At 40.3% G+C, this 10,931-nt stretch overlaps 2 long non-coding RNA genes across 2 annotated transcripts; one reads left to right on the forward strand and one right to left on the reverse strand.

The window, feature by feature from the left end:
• Window positions 1-869: 869 nt before the first annotated feature.
• Window positions 870-4,025, forward strand: LOC125309914. The gene is made up of 6 exons (XR_007196211.1): window positions 870-978; window positions 1,765-1,881; window positions 2,015-2,114; window positions 3,298-3,375; window positions 3,487-3,619; window positions 3,991-4,025. It is a non-coding gene; the product is annotated as an uncharacterized LOC125309914 (long non-coding RNA).
• A 3,471-nt stretch (window positions 4,026-7,496) lies between these two features.
• On the reverse strand, window positions 7,497-8,871 carry LOC125309818. Its single transcript, XR_007196194.1, has 4 exons — window positions 8,787-8,871; window positions 8,024-8,142; window positions 7,776-7,914; window positions 7,497-7,532 (listed from the first exon to the last, which is right to left on the reverse strand). It is a non-coding gene; the product is annotated as an uncharacterized LOC125309818 (long non-coding RNA).
• Window positions 8,872-10,931: the final 2,060 nt, after the last annotated feature.

Raw genomic sequence — 10,931 nt, forward strand, 5'->3', positions numbered from 1 at the left:
ACACTACTATTGTGTTACTTTTAAGTTACTTTTACCAAAATATCTAGAAATATGGATTTGGAATTAGTTTTGTCAAGAGGCCTACAAATTCGCAGTTTGTCATTATATTTGTTGTCAAATAGGCAAGCAAAAAAGGTTATGGATAGCTTAGCTTAGATATTTTCCCTTTTAGTTATGTTAACTTGTAATATTTAGCCAAGTAGACTTCAATTTAACTCTGTTGTTCAGATAACTTATATATTTGGGTTTTAGTGGTGAAAACCAATGACACAATTGGTACAACTTGTTTTTTCTTGTCACATCCACTAGTTATCATAGTTCACCCAAAGATTGTTAAGGCGGAGCAAGATACTTCGTCGTAGTTCATGTCTATGGGCGCGAAATGGGGATCGAATCCTGTCTGCATAAAGAGGCGTGTCGATGACGATTGACGAATGCGCATCGCAACCGCCAACAGCAGCTGCATAAAAAAACGGGCGCACACCTGATATAAGGTTGATTTTCTCCAGACTGGAATGCTCAAAAATGCTAAAAATGTACCTGAAATGTTCAGAAGGGTTTGAGGATCATGAAAACGTGCCCGAAATTCACATTCCTAACTCTATAGAACCAAGACCTTAGCATATGTGGTGAAATGTGAAATTCTGAGCTATGCCCATAGACTTCAATGGAGCAGTCGCTGCCTCTGCTCTGCATAAAGGGGGATTTTGACCCCCCCTCGTGCGATCCGGGTTCCCGGAAGTGGCTCCTGATGAAACATCTTGCTCCGCCTTAACAATCTTTGGTTCACCTCCGTTTCACGCTGCGTCACGTAAATGGCGCATGCGCAGACACCTAACCGCGCCTCGAAGTTTTTCGTGAGAGTGACCTTTCTTTTTTTTTCAACCAACTCCTGCCACTGGTGGTGACTTCAACCGTCACTTTTCTGTCATGCATCTGACTGCAAGCTGTACAAACTCTGCCGTCATCATATCCAAGGTAAGAACTACAGTACTTTTGTATGCCAAAACTGGAATTAATTAGGAAAATACTGTTTTTATATTGTAGCATTAATGTTAACCAAAACCGTTTGTTAACCGTCATGTTAGAATTAGCTAACGTTTGCTAGCTAGCGAGCTAACATCGCTAACGTTAGCTGTTAATGTTAACTTTTCCAATAACTATCTTTACCATTGTGTGGAATATCTGGAATGGTAGTAATATCATATCCAACAATAAGTCTGTCTGAGATTTCGTTATGAATGTAAAGTTTTTGTTTGAATGAAATGACCAAGGCACGAGTATGTTAGCTAACCCTAGCAGCTAGCTATAACCTAGCCTGCATGGTCATTAGCAGCCACTATAAATGTAGGCTAACGTGAACAGGTTGACCTACCTCAATATGATGCCGACAAGTCAAGGGATCTTTAGTTTGTGAAGGGTAATCTATAGTGTTATATTAAGCCATCCTTACACCAGAAGACTTAACCAGATTTGGGTAAGATTATTGAAAGATTGTAGTCTTTTGAGTAAAGCTTGAATGGGGGGCATTAGTTAAAAAATGCCAATCTTTCTCAAATCTTGTCAAAGTATTCTGATGTATGGGTAGCATTAGGCAAAATGTTCTTCATTTCATAGCCCTTATTTGGTTGTACCTGACTTGTGCCAAGGCATGCGTTCATTTAAGATGCATGTGAGGGCAGTAGTGCTTCAGTGATGGTCTTTTCATGTTATGTGTATTTTGCAATTTATTAATCTTAATTTCCCTCTGTTCCCTGTTTGCAGGCAGTGCGTTGTGAAGACTGCTTCCCTGAGAACACTGAGTGCATTCTGGAATATTCCAAATGTGTGCCACTTCCATACAAAAGAAGTTCCAATCCCGCAAGACAGTTCACTCACCAGGTAGAGACAGACAGACAGACACACACACGTAGAATAGCAAATAACAGTATAATATGTGTGCATGTATTTGTGTCTGTTACTGTGTTTAGTTTATCCCCTTTTTTCATGTGTCTGTTTGTTGTTATGACTGTAGTGGGCTTCATCAACAGACCAGGGCAAAGTCAGTCTTTCCCGCTACTACAACATGCTACTTGACTATGTCTGGAAGCCATGGCTGCTGCCCTCAACATGCTGTAAGTGTTTGTGTGTTTTCAATGAGGGCTATGGGGTATGTCACTGTGCACACTCTAATTTGTTTGACAAATGTGCAATGTAATGCATTAATACAGAAACTAATCATCATTATTGTAGCTTTTTATAATAGGGCTTATTCGCAAACACCGCCGCGGCCATATTGTTTCATATGTCCAAAGGTAATCTACGTTAGGCGACTACATCAGGCTACTGCTGATGTCTCCGCATTGCATAGGGGCAGCTGTCTGCACTGTCTAAAACTTATTTAACTTAAGCCCACAGAGGACAATATAATATAGTATTAATACAAATATAATAATGGCGATGGATGTGAGGAGTTGGCTGTAAGTTTAGCCTAGGCTATTTATCCTATGTAGCCACAAGTCTCTCCAGCGCTGACTACTTCTCAGTCTCATTCTCTTCTCGTTTTCTGACAGCTGTCAACATTGAGCAACAAAAATAAGGGAGATTTTCCGGGTTACTCACCCAAAATACAGGGAAATTTCAACATTCGTTTTTAAGGGAGGTGTGAAGCTAGGTCTAATGAGACTTTGCTTGAAAGATTACGCCAAATTGTGCTCTCCCCACACTGTTCTGATCAATCTAAGGTCGCCTTCAGGCAAGCAAAACGATGCTTTAAAAACATATTTTCGCTGGAAGGGCAGGGGGTACAGGACAACAGTACAGAGACGGCCAAGTCCGATGGGGCTAATGTTATGAAAGTAAAAAAATATGGGATTTTTTACGGGAAAATATTAAAACAGGAAGACAGCTGGAAAAAAGTTGACAGGTATGTTTCTGACACTGGGTGACTCTAGGGCTCTGCTGTTGTTAGAACGGCCTGTATTGCTGTTGTTAGAACGGCCTGTAGCCTAGGCCTACCATCACATTAAATTTTGTACAAATAAATAAATAGCCTACAGCGATCATAATTGGCGCTGTCGCCATTGTGTCAATTGACAGCTGCATTAAATAGACCCACCTATGCATTTTCTATATCAACAAAATGGCCGCCGCAAACGTTATTATCTGATTATTACGTAGATCGAATATGCCTAATAGTATGAATTTTGAAGTTTAGCCATGTTTACCATTCTGTTGGTGGTAATGTAAATAACGTGTTGAACATTTGCCAAACTGAGCATAATCATAATTTTGTTAAATCTTATTTTCTATTGACAGAAAATGAAACCCTCACAAATAAAGTCACAAATCAAGAATTAACATTAATGGTGATGGTGGCAAGGGTGCCTTCATAAGGTAATTATCATTTTTGTTTGTACACCTGATTGACTTACCAACTTATTTTGTAATGCTTTGATTTATATCTTAATCAACAATTTTTCAACAATCTTAACAATATTTTTTTAGGTGCCATCCAGCAAGTCCCAGCCTGGAGCCAGAGGCTGGCACAGCACTTCAGATGGGGGAGGATCTATGTTAGGCATCAGAAAGGTGGTTTAAGCAAGAAGGCAAGAGCTTCTGCAGACAGTGTTGCAATTAGGTATGATACTTTTGGAAATTGATCTTAATGCCTTAATTTAAAAAAATGAGGAAAAATCCAGCCTTTAAGGACAACAATTTTCTTTGTGAATGAATAATGTATCGTAAATAAATAAGTGTTCCTTAAAGGTTGGATTTTTCCTCATTTTTTTTTATTTATTACTTACATTAAGATCAGATGATTTTAAAATGTATGTGTATGCTAAGGTTATGTTAACTTATGAGCACAACTGTAGTACTCCATTACTTCTAACTGTTGCACCTGACTTCTAGGCTGCTATTGTGGGTTTGCTTTTATTTGTCACACAAGCTGAGTTAATTATATTCATGGACAGGGTCAATTGTAACATATGCTTTCTTTCTCTTTTACAGACACCTGACTTTTACTGAGTCCCTTTTCTGGTTTGTTTTGATGAACTAGAGTGGTGGGCACAGAAATTTTGTCGATGGGTCAAACATTCATACACTCACACTCACTCACACAACCACACTTGTGGATTTGTCAAGCAACAAATCTTTGTATATAATCTGTTGTTCATTGAATATGCTTAATAAATGTTGTCTTCTTTGACTTGTACATCATGTTTTATGTATATATTTTTGTATTACAAACCAGTTTGGTTAAAACAATGCATAGCAAAGGGCATTTGTCATGTTCACTTAAGCAAGAGTTAGGAAAACTTAAATTTTCAAGGCAACCAGGTTACTTTTGTGGAAAAGTTAGATCAACTTCATAAAGCTTGTTGTATTAAGTAAAATGTTTGGTCAATACAAATTCAAAATACTAGTCAGTACGACTTCTATGTTGTTAAGTTAATGACAACTTGAGTTGACTCAACTCAACTAGGTTAGTTGGCATGATGCATAATTTAAGTTGCATCCACTAAATAGAATGTTGTGTCAACAATGACTCCTTAGTTGATGGAACAGGTCATATTTGTCAGATCAACTAGCCATCTCAAGTTGACACAACTTATTTGCCTCATTTAGTTAACTCATTGTATTATTTTCAAGTAACTCAAAATTCTAAGGCAACCAGGTTACACGCGTTTTTAAGTTGAATCAACTAATATTTTTTTTACAGTGTATCCATAGTCAAGATTAAACGTTATAGTCTAGCTATAAGTGAAAGTGACATGACTCGCTGAGGAGAGACGTTGCAAGCAGGCTAGTTGACTTCGAGAAAAGAATATTAGGCTACAGAAAAGAATACAGGATTTTTTTCTCCCCCGGCAGTAAAGACAGTAGATTCAGTGTTTAAAATGTAAATGCCAACTAATGGTAGGCTAACTATGCATATGACCATCCAGAGGCTGCTGATCTGTCAAAAATTATGAAGATCAAGATGGTTTTAATGTTGCTGTCATTATTACCACAAACACGAATTGATAACGAAACCATGGCGATCGTGGGTTATATCTTGCCTGTTTATTAGGCCATGCACCTGTTAGAACTCTGTGTAGCATGCATAGCCTACTGCCAGTTATATACCATCACCAACTAGTTCGCACTTTGGATATATCGTTGGATTGTGAAAAGCCCAATTTCGAATACCAAACGACAACAGATGAGGTAGGATGCATCTTTTGCAATTAGTCTTTGGCAAGCCCACGACCTCACGTAGCCTACGGCTCAGTTTCTGTTGGTGTCAGGCAATGTGGCTGATCTAGCCCAAATCCACGAATTTCGTGTTGGTGAGACCTGTTGCCTATCAGTAGACATGTCATCTCGAGTTCCACGACAGCTTAGCTAGTGCCACCGAAATATGACACTGAAATCCTTTCACTATTGGAGTCGCTCAGATAGAAACCGCTGTAATTGGTGGTTAGGACACTTTTGCTGTGGAGAGGAGACGCCATAAGTTAGGCTACTCAGAAATTGTTTGCCATTTTAGGTCATTGCAGCCTAATTATATTTTCAAGCCAAACATCTCTGGTGTGGTTTTGACAATCAGAAAAGCAATATACTGAAATAGTTTAATGATGTAAAGTCACGTGCTATGGGTCTGGTGTGTGTGCGCGCGCAGTTTTTATTGATGAGTCGGAGTGGCAAGTGCTGCGCATGGTTGCAGTGGAATGTGGCTGTTCTCGCTCTTAGGTCTACCAGAGGGTCTACTCATACACGGCGCTGAAATGGCGTATTTAGCTGTCTAAATTCGAATCATATCATGCTAGGAGGGGAGAAATCGTCGGACATCCATTATTTGTTATTCAGCACCCCTGGTCAAAAATATGTTCCCGCGCGCCTGTTCTGTGTCTGCGTGAACTGCTACTCTCACTGCTCCTTGCACGCACCTAGGCAAGTGGGCGTGTCAAGCAGGCAGCTCTGAGTGAGTGAGTGCGCAGGCAACGTCAACATATAGTAGTTCTTTGCCGACCGTCCTCGGCCTTGTGGATAAAACAAAAGGTGAAGTGGAATCTGCAACTATTTCGGATACATCGCGAATAGTGAAGGCAAGCCATCAGGTATACAGAGGCCCGTTTGTGAAATATGTTTCAAAGTCATTTAAAAGCAGTAGGCTACGCATGGAACTTGGCTAAACACCTCGCAGACATATCCCAACATTTTTGTTCAAAGAACGGCAGGTTAACGAATATGCTATAGAAAACACGACTACATGGTTAGTGCCAAGTTCTCTTCTGTTTTAGTCTAGCCTAAGTGAAACGAGTAAGGTTCTCTGGGATAAAGCAAACCTTCCTTCATCAATGAATTTTGACGAGACATAACGAGCTGTAATCATTTTGGCGAGACATAACGAGCTGTAATCATAGCCCAGATAGCAAAATTTGACCGGCCCACCTCTGGCCCACTACCTTGCCTCAGGGTTTTGTGAGTGTTGGCCCAGTTCTGGCAACAATGGCCCAGTTACTGATAACTGACACAAAGAATTTCCTCTGGCCCAGATGTGGCCCACACACTGCAAAATGACTCTCATTGTTTCTGTTGGCCCAGGTCTGGCCCACACACTGTAAAATGACTCTTATTGGAACTGTTGGCCCAGGTGTGGCCCACACACTGTGAAATGACTCTTATTGTTTCTGTTGGCCCACACACTGTGAAATGGCTGTCATGCATTCTGTTGGCCCAGGTCTGGCCCACACACTATATAATTGAGTGTTGGCTGGGCCTCTGGGCCTGTACTGGCCCACGCACTATAAAACTGATCTGACTGAGTGTTGGCTGAGTGTCGGCTGGGCCTCTGGGCCTGTACATTTGTCATATACAAAAACACAAACAATTAAACATTTTAAAACTGTATAATGATTCAAAGAAATAAATTATTCTAAATTAACATACAAGGATACAAGGATACAAGGAAGTTTATTGTCACATGCATATAGTTACTGGAAGTAAGAAATGCAGTGAAATTATGTCTGGTGTCAGCCTATTTGTGCATTAATGGGGTCAAAAAGTGCAGTAGAAGAGGGGTTTAGTAGATTAAGTGGCAAGGGCTGCATTACATTAAACATTTACAGAAATATTCTATCTCTCTCCCTCACTCACTCACTCTAAAAGAGTAATTCCATTGTCAGTAAGTTGTGGGTTGTGAGTTAAGTGTTGTGCTAGTGCTTTAAATTCTGTATTTTTGTACCATGTACCATGACCTACCCAGCTACATACATGCACACACACTCACTCTCAAAGTATTTTTCAATAGCAGCAACCTTTGCCACCTGCCTTCTTTTCTGTTGTCAGCTTCATTGTTGCCTCCACCAGTTTCAGCAGCACTACCAGCTGGGGGTGTCTCCAAATTGCATTTAGGTATAAAAGAATATTATAAGATCATTATGAGGTCTAAAGCAAGATTTCAACATGTCATCTGTCAGAGAAGTTCTGTTTGTCCACTCAAATATACTTACAGAAAGCCACCCCAGCTCTCTGTGGGGTTGATCAAAGAGTTCTTTCCATCCATCCTTCAATTTGAGATGCATGGACAGCATGTCATTTCAAAAGAAAAGAAAAAAATCATTAAACTATTTATCCTTTACTGTCTGACAAAATATTACTAAAGCCCAGTCTTGCCACTCTGCAGCTGTCTTGGTAACACCTCCCTGGTAGTTATTTTGGGCAACATTGACATTGTGTGATTGTCATTGGTAATATATCAGCATTTAACAATCACCAAGAGCAAGACATATTTTTCAACACGTACAGACCTGAAGCACAAAGGCTTGTGGACTTCCTTCACAAGAGCCTTGTGGGTGCTCCAGTTGGTTGGCCATGTTTTCAACAGCGCATGTTTCCTGCCCACTCCTGTTCTTTGCTGACATAATGGATGAGGCAAACCAAAAGCATCTAAAAATGACATCACAAAACACAGGCCTAGATGAAAGCTGATTCCTATGATTTGGCTCATCTAAACAAAAACGGATTACTTATTCTATTAAATCAATGTACAACTTACCAAAAGCTCTTCAGGTCTCCTGTTTTTCCAACACAAGAAATGGTTCACACATGTATACACGGGTAGCCTTCTTCATCCAAAAGAGTGCAGGCAGGTCTCTGGTCAGTGTGGCCTGGATTCTGAGGTGTACATTTAAAAAAAGTCACAGTAACGTTAGGTTAATGGAAGTATATGTGTTCAAAATGATTACATGATCATAAACAACCCCTCAGTACAAAATACAGAACGACCTTAAAATACAGATTTTGATGAGTTTTACATGACCAGGACAGGACCCACCCTGCTACCATCTCTCTCTCTCTCTCTCTCTCTCACACACACACACACACTCTTAAGGCATACAGTCTCAGTCCTGCCTGCCTAGTGCCTGAAGTTGGATAGATAACGATGAAATGCCCAATTACCAATCGCTATATTCTAAGTCAAGCAATACTGGTTAACTGTTAAGCTATTTCTAAAATGATTAGATCACACTTTTCTTTGAAAACCACATAATTATGCAAGTATAGCTAACGTTACAGCACTGAACGTTTTTGACCACCAACACTGACGTTAACGGTAGCAGCTAATTAGGCCAACAAAGTAGGCTAAGAAATCATAACGTATGTTACCGCTTAGCTTCGGCCATCGTCAAGGGGGGTTAGATTGAAACACCCATTCTTGTTATGCTACTTGTTAAACTTTGTCTGCAATAACAAGCCTACGTACATTCATAATGATTTACATGCAATAACAGGTAAAGGTAAAGTTGCATGTTACTTACCACAGGCAGTGTCCAAAACGAGACAGTTTCGCGCCGTCCTGCTGGTTTCAAACTGAACAGTTGCTCTGCTCGTGGCTCTTCCACATGTAATAGGCCGACAGTCACTTTACAGAATTGGGCCATGTACGCTTAGCGCCCGGCTGTCGCTAAATGTTTCATTTTTTGCCGCCAACAGTCGCGACACTGATCAGTGTTCGTTCCTGAAGTATCGGGCCACACACTGTATGAAATCCGCCTGCCGAGATTGATTCAAAAACTGGCAGTAGCCCATCAAACCCCAATCGGGCCAAATAAAACACTCCAGTAATCAGCCCAACTACTGCGCGTCAGTGTCGGCCCATTCAAGGGGACAGTGCCTCAGCCGACCTGAAACTCCGCCGACAGTGGCAGCACTCAGCCAGGATCGGGCCGACTGTGTTTACTGTGCTTCAGCCGACTCGGACCTCAGCCGACACTGCCAGCACTCAGCCAGAATCGGGCCGACTATGCTTGCTATCTGGGAGGGTGCTAACGTAATGAAAGCGCAATGTTCACGCCAGAATAACATTACCATAACTTGTAAACAATCTATTTCATGTTCGGTCAGTACTACTGGTAATATTTGTCATGGCATGTAGACTGCAATTTGTTCAATAAGTATTGCCCAGATGTAGGATAGGCTACCCAAATGCGCCAATTAAAGCCCACAGCATATAATACCACCAAAGCGTGTTGAGTCCTAATAATAATAGCGGGTTATTGTTACGCTTGTAGCAAATCATGTTATCAAAGAAATAGACGAGGGCTAATGTAGGAAATGCACACAGACATATTGCAACAGGTAATGGTGTAGGCCTATTTGACGAAGACCTGAGTGGTTGGAACGTCGACGGTACACTGGGCTTAAAGAAGACTATCCTCACATTTTTCCCTTTGCAACTGTCAAAGAAATCCCATGAACACGGGAAGGCCTAGGGAAGCCTATACTGTACATCAGCCTAAAGATTAGGCCCCTCTGCATAGCATTCAGTGATTTGCATGCAGTAATTTCAACACTGACCTAGATCTAGCCTAGTTTGGCTATTTAAAGCTACTTTATTGGCAAAACACAACACAATGTAAATTAACTATAACAAAAAATAAAAGACTTAATCACACAAAGTAGGCCTATTATTTTACTGACTATAAAAATAATAATTATGTAGGAAGTTTAGAACCCAGAATTGACCGGCACACTACAAAAGTGCACTGAATTCAACTCAACAAACAAATGACTCAATACACTTGGAGGAGGTATGAGTCCTTTCTTTTCCAGATATCTTAGGATTTCGCCGTAGTATATCGTTTCAGTATCGAGCATCGTGATATTTATGTCAGGTATCGTATCGAAGTCATAATTTTGGTATTGTGACAACACTATTTGGAATTCTAAATGCAGTTTATTATGCTCAATGCAGCTCATTGCACTTCTAATGGAGGGTGATGTGGTACAACATAATGACTGAGCTAGGCTTAAGGCTACAGTAGAATGCAATAGGCACAGTGATGGCTCATGATGCAATACAAGGAACAATCATAGCCAGAATTTTGTTTAAAGAAGACAAAAGGTCAAAGTCTGGTCAATTGTGATAGAAATGCTGTAACTTTAGGCTTAGGCCTACTCATTAAAATCAACAGAGAGCCCACTACCTGTATATTGTAACCCAAAACTTAAAGACATGTCAAGATAGGCTACACAGTGCAGCTACTGGCCATTTTGGCACAAAAAATGTATGGTCGTCGGTCCAGTAGTGGGCCGGTCCAGGAGAAAATTGCCAGGGCCGAATTTTGTTCCCAGTCCGACCCTGTTTGCACCACTGGTTAGATGTAAAACAGCATTTCGTTTCAGACCACTGTTACTTAATTTGTGCATTGACAATAAAGTATTACATGAACTAAAGATGACTAAAATCTTATGTAGAAGAAGAAACATTCACAAAAAATCCATCCATCCAAAAATGACCTTTGTTTTTGATAGCTGTTGAAAACGGCATGGAACTGACAGAGATGTTTTTGTTAATAAATAAATAAATAAATAAATAAATAACATTATGCTGATACCTCTTGCTTTTCCCAAATACAATGTAGCCTACAGGTGTAAGTGACCTTTCATCAATCCAGTTGCAA

This window comes from Alosa alosa, chromosome 16 (genome assembly GCF_017589495.1).
Source record: "Alosa alosa isolate M-15738 ecotype Scorff River chromosome 16, AALO_Geno_1.1, whole genome shotgun sequence".
NCBI classification, from domain to species: domain Eukaryota; kingdom Metazoa; phylum Chordata; class Actinopteri; order Clupeiformes; family Clupeidae; genus Alosa; species Alosa alosa.